This window comes from Engystomops pustulosus, chromosome 8 (assembly GCF_040894005.1).
Source record: "Engystomops pustulosus chromosome 8, aEngPut4.maternal, whole genome shotgun sequence".
NCBI classification, from domain to species: Eukaryota; Metazoa; Chordata; class Amphibia; order Anura; family Leptodactylidae; genus Engystomops; species Engystomops pustulosus.
The window spans coordinates 28,078,458-28,092,252 of NC_092418.1; the positions used below are offsets into that span (position 1 = coordinate 28,078,458).

General features: G+C 38.4%; 1 protein-coding gene across 2 annotated transcripts in view; it reads left to right on the forward strand.

The window, feature by feature from the left end:
* The first annotated feature begins 411 nt into the window (after positions 1-411).
* The window catches only part of PRKAR1B (protein kinase cAMP-dependent type I regulatory subunit beta), a 168,604-nt gene continuing 155,220 nt past the window's right edge, over positions 412-13,795 (forward strand). The window contains exon 1 of one of the 2 annotated variants that reach the window (XM_072120471.1): positions 412-552. The gene's annotated coding sequence lies outside the window, so the exon portion shown is untranslated. Of the gene's footprint in view, positions 668-13,795 lie in introns of both variants that reach the window. The other variant, XM_072120472.1, reaches the window with a different exon arrangement.

The window sequence follows — 13,795 nt, forward strand, 5'->3', positions numbered from 1 at the left end:
AGTGACAGCAGTGATGGTGGTGACAGCAGTAGTGACAGTATAGTGACAGCAGTGATGGTGGTGACAGCAGTGATACTATAGTGACAGCAGTGATGGTGGTGACAGTATAGTGACAGCAGTGATACTATAGTGACAGCAGTGATGGTGGTGACAGCAGTGATACTATAGTGACAGCAGTGATGGTGGTGACAGCAGTAGTGACAGTATAGTGACAGCAGTGATGGTGGTGACAGCAGTGATACTATAGTGACAGCAGTGATGGTGGTGACAGTATAGTGACAGCAGTGATACTATAGTGACAGCAGTGATGGTGGTGACAGCAATGATACTATAGTGACAGCAGCGATGGTGGTGACAGCAGCGATGGTGGTGACAGCAGTGATACTATAGTGACAGCAGTGGTGACAGTATAGTGACAGCAGTGATGACAGCGGTGGTGGCGGGGGCGCGCACGGTGTCCGGGTGGAGCGCGCGCTGGGGTGACGTCAGCGGCAGTAGCAGTGTGCCGAGCGCTGGAGCCCGGGCCCCGCTCCTCTCTCCATCTCCGCTCCGGTAAGCCCCGTGCCCCGGTCCCGTGATCCCCACAGCCCCCGCCTCCCGCGCTGCTCCCTCCTCCTCCCCAGCCCTGCAGCATCCTCCTCCTTCCGTCTTCCCTGGATACATAACGGTAAGGAGCCCCTTCCTGCTCCATCCCTGGGCACCGGAGCGGGCACACACCCGGGTCACTACACGGAGATGCACACACACCGGTACCGCAGTAATGATCCTGTGTGCACGATGCTGTGTGCACTGCGTTGTAAACAACCCCCTCCTCCGGATGTCACTGCCAGGTCCCCATTGTACATGATGATAGGGAGGCGTACAGACACTGCCTAGCCATGTAGCAGAGCTGAAGTGTACATGCGTCATGCGGTAGGTGTTCATGCAGTGACAACAGCACACACTCAGCTCTGCTACATCCTGCACTACACAGAGGAGGAGGAGACACTGAGCTCAGTCCTGCAGATGACAAACACAACACAGGAGGGAGGGAGAGAGGTTCTCATCATATCAAACATCAGTTACTCACTCACCTACCTAGTCACTCACCTAGTAGTCATTTTATAGTCATACACGTTACATAGTACATAGTAGTGATACATTGTACACAGGGGGCAGTGATACTATAGTCATACACATTACATAGTACATAGTATTGATACATTGTACACAGGGGGCAGTGATACTATAGTCATACACATTACATAGTACATAGTAGTGATACATTGTACACAGGGGGCAGTGATACTATAGTCATACACATTACATAGTACATAGTAGTGATACATTGTACACAGGGGGCAGTGATACTATAGTCATACACATTACATAGTGTATAGTAGTGATACATTGTACACAGGGGGCAGTGATACTATAGTCATACACATTACATAGTACACAGTAGTGATACATTGTACACAGGGGGCAGTGATACTATAGTCATACACATTACATAGTACATAGTAGTGATACATTGTACACAGGGAGCAGTGATACTATAGTCATACACATTACATAGTACATAGTAGTGATACATTGTACACAGGGGGCAGTGATACTATAGTCATACACATTACATAGTACATAGTAGTGATACATTGTACACAGGGGGCAGTGATACTATAGTCATACACATTACATAGTACATAGTAGTGATACATTGTACACAGGGGGCAGTGATACTATAGTCATACACATTACATAGTACATAGTAGTGATACATTGTACACAGGGGGCAGTGATACTATAGTCATACACATTACATAGTACACAGTAGTGATACATTGTACACAGGGGGCAGTGATACTATAGTCATACACATTACATAGTACATAGTAGTGATACATTGTACACAGGGAGCAGTGATACTATAGTCATACACATTACATAGTACATAGTAGTGATACATTGTACACAGGGGGCAGTGATACTATAGTCATACACATTACATAGTACATAGTAGTGATACATTGTACACAGGGGGCAGTGATACTATAGTCATACACGTTACATAGTGTATAGTAGTGATACATTGTACACAGGGGGCAGTGATACTATAGTCATACACGTTACATAGTGTATAGTAGTGATACATTGTACACAGGGGGCAGTGATACTATAGTCATACACATTACATAGTACATAGTAGTGATACATTGTACACAGGGGGCAGTGATACTATAGTCATACACGTTACATAGTAGTGATACATTGTACACAGGGGGCAGTGATACTATAGTCATACACATTACATAGTACACAGTAGTGATACATTGTACACAGGGGGCAGTGATACTATAGTCATACACGTTACATAGTACATAGTAGTGATACATTGTACACAGGGGGCAGTGATACTATAGTCATACACATTACATAGTACATAGTAGTGATACATTGTACACAGGGGGCAGTGATACTATAGTCATACACATTACATAGTACATAGTAGTGATACATTGTACACAGGGGGCAGTGATACTATAGTCATACACGTTACATAGTAGTGATACATTGTACACAGGGGGCAGTGATACTATAGTCATACACATTACATAGTACATAGTAGTGATACATTGTACACAGGGGGCAGTGATACTATAGTCATACACATTACATAGTACATAGTAGTGATACATTGTACACAGGGGGCAGTGATACTATAGTCATACACGTTACATAGTAGTGATACATTGTACACAGGGGGCAGTGATACTATAGTCATACACATTACATAGTACATAGTAGTGATACATTGTACACAGGGGGCAGTGATACTATAGTCATACACGTTACATAGTACATAGTAGTGATACATTGTACACAGGGGGCAGTGATACTATAGTCATACACATTACATAGTACATAGTAGTGATACATTGTACACAGGGGGCAGTGATACTATAGTCATACACATTACATAGTACATAGTAGTGATACATTGTACACAGGGGGCAGTGATACTATAGTCATACACATTACATAGTACATAGTAGTGATACATTGTACACAGGGAGCAGTGATACTATAGTCATACACATTACATAGTACATAGTAGTGATACATTGTACACAGGAGGCAGTGATACTATAGTCATACACATTACATAGTACATAGTAGTGATACATTGTACACAGGGAGCAGTGATACTATAGTCATACACATTACATAGTACATAGTAGTGATACATTGTACACAGGGAGCAGTGATACTATAGTCATACACGTTACATAGTACATAGTAGTGGTAAATTGTACACAGGGGGCAGTGATACTATAGTCATACACGTTACATAGTACATAGTAGTGATACATTGTACACAGGGAGCAGTGATACTATAGTCATACACATTACATAGTATATAGTAGTGATACATTGTACACAGGGGGCAGTGATACTATAGTCATACACATTACATAGTACATAGTAGTGATACATTGTACACAGGGGGCAGTGATACTATAGTCATACACATTACATAGTACATAGTAGTGATACATTGTACACAGGGGGCAGTGATACTATAGTCATACACATTACATAGTACATAGTAGTGATACATTGTACACAGGGGGCAGTGATACTATAGTCATACACGTTACATAGTACATAGTAGTGATACATTGTACACAGGGGGCAGTGATACTATAGTCATACACATTACATAGTACATAGTAGTGATGCATTGTACACAGGGGGCAGTGATACTATAGTCATACACATTACATAGTACATAGTAGTGATACATTGTACACAGGGGGCAGTGATACTATAGTCATACACATTACATAGTACATAGTAGTGGTAAATTGTACACAGGGGGCAGTGATACTATAGTCATACACATTACATAGTACATAGTAGTGATACATTGTACACAGGGGGCAGTGATACTATAGTCATACACATTACATAGTACATAGTAGTGATACATTGTACACAGGGGGCAGTGATACTATAGTCATACACGTTACATAGTACATAGTAGTGATACATTGTACACAGGGGGCAGTGATACTATAGTCATACACATTACATAGTACATAGTAGTGATACATTGTACACAGGGGGCAGTGATACTATAGTCATACACATTACATAGTACATAGTAGTGATACATTGTACACAGGGAGCAGTGATACTATAGTCATACACGTTACATAGTACATAGTAGTGATACATTGTACACAGGGAGCAGTGATACTATAGTCATACACATTACATAGTGTATAGTAGTGATACATTGTACACAGGGGGCAGTGATACTATAGTCATACACATTACATAGTACATAGTAGTGATACATTGTACCCAGGGGGCAGTGATACTATAGTCATACACATTACATAGTACATAGTAGTGATACATTGTACACAGGGGGCAGTGATACTATAGTCATACACATTACATAGTACATAGTAGTGATACATTGTACACAGGGAGCAGTGATACTATAGTCATACACATTACATAGTACATAGTAGTGATACATTGTACACAGGGGGCAGTGATACTATAGTCATACACATTACATAGTACATAGTAGTGATACATTGTACACAGGGGGCAGTGATACTATAGTCATACACATTACATAGTACATAGTAGTGATACATTGTACACAGGGGGCAGTGATACTATAGTCATACACATTACATAGTACATAGTAGTGATACATTGTACACAGGGGGCAGTGATACTATAGTCATACACGTTACATAGTAGTGATACATTGTACACAGGGGGCAGTGATACTATAGTCATACACATTACATAGTACATAGTAGTGATACATTGTACACAGGGGGCAGTGATACTATAGTCATACACGTTACATAGTACATAGTAGTGATACATTGTACACAGGGGGCAGTGATACTATAGTCATACACATTACATAGTACATAGTAGTGATACATTGTACACAGGGAGCAGTGATACTATAGTCATACACATTACATAGTACATAGTAGTGATACATTGTACACAGGGGGCAGTGATACTATAGTCATACACATTACATAGTACATAGTAGTGATACATTGTACACAGGGGGCAGTGATACTATAGTCATACACATTACATAGTACATAGTAGTGATACATTGTACACAGGGGGCAGTGATACTATAGTCATACACATTACATAGTACATAGTAGTGATACATTGTACACAGGGGGCAGTGATACTATAGTCATACACGTTACATAGTAGTGATACATTGTACACAGGGGGCAGTGATACTATAGTCATACACATTACATAGTACATAGTAGTGATACATTGTACACAGGGGGCAGTGATACTATAGTCATACACGTTACATAGTACATAGTAGTGATACATTGTACACAGGGGGCAGTGATACTATAGTCATACACATTACATAGTACATAGTAGTGATACATTGTACACAGGGGGCAGTGATACTATAGTCATACACATTACATAGTACATAGTAGTGATACATTGTACACAGGAGGCAGTGATACTATAGTCATACACATTACATAGTACATAGTAGTGATACATTGTACACAGGGAGCAGTGATACTATAGTCATACACATTACATAGTACATAGTAGTGATACATTGTACACAGGGAGCAGTGATACTATAGTCATACACGTTACATAGTACATAGTAGTGGTAAATTGTACACAGGGGGCAGTGATACTATAGTCATACACATTACATAGTACATAGTAGTGATACATTGTACACAGGGGGCAGTGATACTATAGTCATACACGTTACATAGTACATAGTAGTGATACATTGTACACAGGGGGCAGTGATACTATAGTCATACACATTACATAGTACATAGTAGTGATACATTGTACACAGGGGGCAGTGATACTATAGTCATACACATTACATAGTACATAGTAGTGATACATTGTACACAGGGAGCAGTGATACTATAGTCATACACGTTACATAGTACATAGTAGTGATACATTGTACACAGGGAGCAGTGATACTATAGTCATACACATTACATAGTGTATAGTAGTGATACATTGTACACAGGGGGCAGTGATACTATAGTCATACACATTACATAGTACATAGTAGTGATACATTGTACACAGGGGGCAGTGATACTATAGTCATACACATTACATAGTACATAGTAGTGATACATTGTACACAGGGGGCAGTGATACTATAGTCATACACATTACATAGTACATAGTAGTGATACATTGTACACAGGGAGCAGTGATACTATAGTCATACACATTACATAGTACATAGTAGTGATACATTGTACACAGGGGGCAGTGATACTATAGTCATACACATTACATAGTACATAGTAGTGATACATTGTACACAGGGGGCAGTGATACTATAGTCATACACATTACATAGTACATAGTAGTGATACATTGTACACAGGGAGCAGTGATACTATAGTCATACACATTACATAGTGTATAGTAGTGATACATTGTACACAGGGGGCAGTGATACTATAGTCATACACATTACATAGTACATAGTAGTGATACATTGTACACAGGGGGCAGTGATACTATAGTCATACACATTACATAGTACATAGTAGTGATACATTGTACACAGGGGGCAGTGATACTATAGTCATACACATTACATAGTACATAGTAGTGATACATTGTACACAGGGGGCAGTGATACTATAGTCATACACATTACATAGTACATAGTAGTGATACATTGTACACAGGGGGCAGTGATACTATAGTCATACACATTACATAGTACACAGTAGTGATACATTGTACACAGGGAGCAGTGATACTATAGTCATACACATTACATAGTACATAGTAGTGATACATTGTACACAGGGAGCAGTGATACTATAGTCATACACATTACATAGTACACAGTAGTGATACATTGTACACAGGGAGCAGTGATACTATAGTCATACACATTACATAGTACACAGTAGTGATACATTGTACACAGGGAGCAGTGATACTATAGTCATACACATTACATAGTACATAGTAGTGATACATTGTACACAGGGGGCAGTGATACTATAGTCATACACATTACATAGTACACAGTAGTGATACATTGTACACAGGGAGCAGTGATACTATAGTCATACACATTACATAGTACATAGTAGTGATACATTGTACACAGGGGGCAGTGATACTATAGTCATACACATTACATAGTACATAGTAGTGATACATTGTACACAGGGGGCAGTGATACTATAGTCATACACATTACATAGTACATAGTAGTGATACATTGTACACAGGGGGCAGTGATACTATAGTCATACACATTACATAGTACATAGTAGTGATACATTGTACACAGGGGGCAGTGATACTATAGTCATACACATTACATAGTACATAGTAGTGATACATTGTACACAGGGGGCAGTGATACTATAGTCATACACGTTACATAGTAGTGATACATTGTACACAGGGGGCAGTGATACTATAGTCATACACATTACATAGTACATAGTAGTGATACATTGTACACAGGGAGCAGTGATACTATAGTCATACACATTACATAGTACATAGTAGTGATACATTGTACACAGGGAGCAGTGATACTATAGTCATACACATTACATAGTACATAGTAGTGATACATTGTACACAGGGAGCAGTGATACTATAGTCATACACATTACATAGTACATAGTAGTGATACATTGTACACAGGGAGCAGTGATACTATAGTCATACACGTTACATAGTACATAGTAGTGGTAAATTGTACACAGGGGGCAGTGATACTATAGTCATACACATTACATAGTACATAGTAGTGATACATTGTACACAGGGAGCAGTGATACTATAGTCATACACGTTACATAGTACATAGTAGTGATACATTGTACACAGGGAGCAGTGATACTATAGTCATACACATTACATAGTGTATAGTAGTGATACATTGTACACAGGGGGCAGTGATACTATAGTCATACACATTACATAGTACATAGTAGTGATACATTGTACACAGGGGGCAGTGATACTATAGTCATACACATTACATAGTACATAGTAGTGATACATTGTACACAGGGGGCAGTGATACTATAGTCATACACATTACATAGTACATAGTAGTGATACATTGTACACAGGGAGCAGTGATACTATAGTCATACACATTACATAGTACATAGTAGTGATACATTGTACACAGGGGGCAGTGATACTATAGTCATACACATTACATAGTACATAGTAGTGATACATTGTACACAGGGGGCAGTGATACTATAGTCATACACATTACATAGTACATAGTAGTGATACATTGTACACAGGGGGCAGTGATACTATAGTCATACACATTACATAGTACATAGTAGTGATACATTGTACACAGGGGGCAGTGATACTATAGTCATACACATTACATAGTACATAGTAGTGATACATTGTACACAGGGAGCAGTGATACTATAGTCATACACATTACATAGTACATAGTAGTGATACATTGTACACAGGGAGCAGTGATACTATAGTCTTACATATTACATAGTACATAGTAGTGATACATTGTACACAGGGAGCAGTGATACTATAGTCATACACATTACATAGTACATAGTAGTGATACATTGTACACAGGGGGCAGTGATACTATAGTTATACACATTACATAGTACATAGTAGTGATACATTGTACACAGGGGGCAGTGATACTATAGTCATACACGTTACATAGTAGTGATACATTGTACACAGGGAGCAGTGATACTATAGTCATACACATTACATAGTACATAGTAGTGATACATTGTACACAGGGAGCAGTGATACTATAGTCATACACATTACATAGTACATAGTAGTGATACATTGTACACAGGGAGCAGTGATACTATAGTCATACACATTACATAGTACATAGTAGTGATACATTGTACACAGGGGGCAGTGATACTATAGTCATACACATTACATAGTACATAGTAGTGATACATTGTACACAGGGAGCAGTGATACTATAGTCATACACATTACATAGTACATAGTAGTGATACATTGTACACAGGGGGCAGTGATACTATAGTCATACACATTACATAGTACATAGTAGTGATACATTGTACACAGGGGGCAGTGATACTATAGTCATACACATTACATAGTACATAGTAGTGATACATTGTACACAGGGGGCAGTGATACTATAGTCATACACATTACATAGCACATAGTAGTGATACATTGTACACAGGGAGCAGTGATACTATAGTCATACACATTACATAGTACATAGTAGTGATACATTGTACACAGGGGGCAGTGATACTATAGTCATACACATTACATAGTGTATAGTAGTGATACATTGTACACAGGGGGCAGTGATACTATAGTCATACATATTACATAGTACATAGTAGTGATACATTGTACACAGGGGGCAGTGATACTATAGTCATACACATTACATAGTACATAGTAGTGATACATTGTACACAGGGGGCAGTGATACTATAGTCATACACATTACATAGTGTATAGTAGTGATACATTGTACACAGGGGGCAGTGATACTATAGTCATACACATTACATAGTACATAGTAGTGATACATTGTACACAGGGGGCAGTGATACTATAGTCATACACGTTACATAGTACATAGTAGTGATACATTGTACACAGGGGGCAGTGATACTATAGTCATACACATTACATAGTACATAGTAGTGATACATTGTACACAGGGAGCAGTGATACTATAGTCATACACATTACATAGTACATAGTAGTGATACATTGTACACAGGGGGCAGTGATACTATAGTCATACACATTACATAGTACATAGTAGTGATACATTGTACACAGGGAGCAGTGATACTATAGTCATACACATTACATAGTACATAGTAGTGATACATTGTACACAGGGGGCAGTGATACAATAGTCATACACATTACATAGTACATAGTAGTGATACATTTTACACAGGGGGCAGTGATACTATAGTCATACACGTTACATAGTACATAGTAGTGGTAAATTGTACACAGGGGGCAGTGATACTATAGTCATACACATTACATAGTACATAGTAGTGATACATTGTACACAGGGGGCAGTGATACTATAGTCATACACATTACATAGTGTATAGTAGTGATACATTGTACACAGGGAGCAGTGATACTATAGTCATACACATTACATAGTACATAGTTGTGATACATTGTACACAGGGAGCAGTGATACTATAGTCATACACATTACATAGTACATAGTAGTGATACATTGTACACAGGGGGCAGTGATACTATAGTCATACACATTACATAGTACATAGTAGTGATACATTGTACACAGGGAGCAGTGATACTATAGTCATACACATTACATAGTACATAGTAGTGATACATTGTACACAGGGGGCAGTGATACTATAGCCATACACATTACATAGTACATAGTAGTGATACATTGTACACAGGGGGCAGTGATACTATAGTCATACACATTACATAGTACATAGTAGTGATACATTGTACACAGGGGGCAGTGATACTATAGTCATACACATTACATAGTGCATAGTAGTGATACATTGTACACAGGGAGCAGTGATACTATAGTCATACACATTACATAGTACATAGTAGTGATACATTGTACACAGGGGCAGTGATACAATAGTCATACACATTACATAGTACATAGTAGTGATACATTGTACACAGGGGGCAGTGATACTATAGCCATACACATTACATAGTACATAGTAGTGATACATTGTACACAGGGGGCAGTGATACTATAGTCATACACATTACATAGTACATAGTAGTGATACATTGTACACAGGGGGCAGTGATACTATAGTCATACACATTACATAGTGCATAGTAGTGATACATTGTACACAGGGAGCAGTGATACTATAGTCATACACATTACATAGTACATAGTAGTGATACATTGTACACAGGGCAGTGATACAATAGTCATACACATTACATAGTACATAGTAGTGATACATTGTACACAGGGGGCAGTGATTACTATAGTCATACACATTACATAGTACATAGTAGTGATACATTGTACACAGGGGGCAGTGATACTATAGTCATACACATTACATAGTACATAGTAGTGATACATTGTACACAGGGGACAGTAATACTATAGTCATACACATTACATAGTACATAGTAGTGATACATTGTACACAGGGGGCAGTGATACTATAGTCATACACATTACATAGTACATAGTAGTGATACATTGTACACAGGGAGCAGTGATACTATAGTCATACACATTACATAGTACATAGTAGTGATACATTGTACACAGGGAGCAGTGATACTATAGTCATACACGTTACATAGTACATAGTAGTGATACATTGTACACAGGGGGCAGTGATACTATAGTCATACACATTACATAGTACATAGTAGTGATACATTGTACACAGGGGGCAGTGATACTATAGTCATACACGTTACATAGTACATAGTAGTGATACATTGTACACAGGGGGCAGTGATACTATAGTCATACACATTACATAGTACATAGTAGTGATACATTGTACACAGGGGGCAGTGATACTATAGTCATACACATTACATAGTGCATAGTAGTGATACATTGTACACAGGGAGCAGTGATACTATAGTCATACACATTACATAGTACATAGTAGTGATACATTGTACACAGGGGCAGTGATACAATAGTCATACACATTACATAGTACATAGTAGTGATACATTGTACACAGGGGGCAGTGATACTATAGCCATACACATTACATAGTACATAGTAGTGATACATTGTACACAGGGGGCAGTGATACTATAGTCATACACATTACATAGTACATAGTAGTGATACATTGTACACAGGGGGCAGTGATACTATAGTCATACACATTACATAGTGCATAGTAGTGATACATTGTACACAGGGAGCAGTGATACTATAGTCATACACATTACATAGTACATAGTAGTGATACATTGTACACAGGGAGCAGTGATACAATAGTCATACACATTACATAGTACATAGTAGTGATACATTGTACACAGGGGGCAGTGATACTATAGTCATACACATTACATAGTACATAGTAGTGATACATTGTACACAGGGGGCAGTGATACTATAGTCATACACATTACATAGTACATAGTAGTGATACATTGTACACAGGGGCAGTGATACTATAGTCATACACATTACATAGTACATAGTAGTGATACATTGTACACAGGGGGCAGTGATACTATAGTCATACACATTACATAGTACATAGTAGTGATACATTGTACACAGGGAGCAGTGATACTATAGTCATACACATTACATAGTACATAGTAGTGATACATTGTACACAGGGAGCAGTGATACTATAGTCATACACATTACATAGTACATAGTAGTGATACATTGTACACAGGGGCAGTGATACTATAGTCATACACATTACATAGTACATAGTAGTGATACATTGTACACAGGGGGCAGTGATACTATAGTCATACACATTACATAGTACATAGTAGTGATACATTGTACACAGGGGGCAGTGATACTATAGTCATACACATTACATAGTACATAGTAGTGATACATTGTACACAGGGGGCAGTGATACTATAGTCATACACATTACATAGTACATAGTAGTGATACATTGTACACAGGGGGCAGTGATACTATAGTCATACACATTACATAGTACATAGTAGTGATACATTGTACACAGGGGGCAGTGATACTATAGTCATACACATTACATAGTACATAGTAGTGATACATTGTACACAGGGGGCAGTGATACTATAGTCATACACATTACATAGTACATAGTAGTGATACATTGTACACAGGGAGCAGTGATACTATAGTCATACACATTACATAGTACATAGTAGTGATACATTGTACACAGGGAGCAGTGATCTATAGTCATACACATTACATAGTACATAGTAGTGATACATTGTACACAGGGGGCAGTGATACTATAGTCATACACATTACATAGTACATAGTAGTGATACATTGTACACAGGGAGCAGTGATACTATAGTCATACACATTACATAGTACATAGTAGTGATACATTGTACACAGGGAGCAGTGATACTATAGTCATACACGTTACATAGTACATAGTAGTGATACATTGTACACAGGGGGCAGTGATACTATAGTTATACACATTACATAGTACATAGTAGTGATACATTGTACACAGGGGGCAGTGATACTATAGTCATACACGTTACATAGTACATAGTAGTGATACATTGTACACAGGGGGCAGTGATACTATAGTCATACACATTACATAGTACACAGTAGTGATACATTGATACACAGGGAGCAGTGATACTATAGTCATACACATTACATAGTACATAGTAGTGATACATTGTACACAGGGAGCAGTGATACTATAGTCATACACATTACATAGTACATAGTAGTGATACATTGTACACAGGGGCAGTGATACTATAGTCATACACATTACATAGTACATAGTAGTGGTAAATTGTACACAGGGGGCAGTGATACTATTACACATTAAATAGTACATAGTAGTGATACATTGTACACAGGGGGCAGTGATACTATAGTCATACACATTACATAGTACATAGTAGTGATACATTGTACACAGGGAGCAGTGATACTATAGTCATACACGTTACATAGTACATAGTAGTGATACATTGT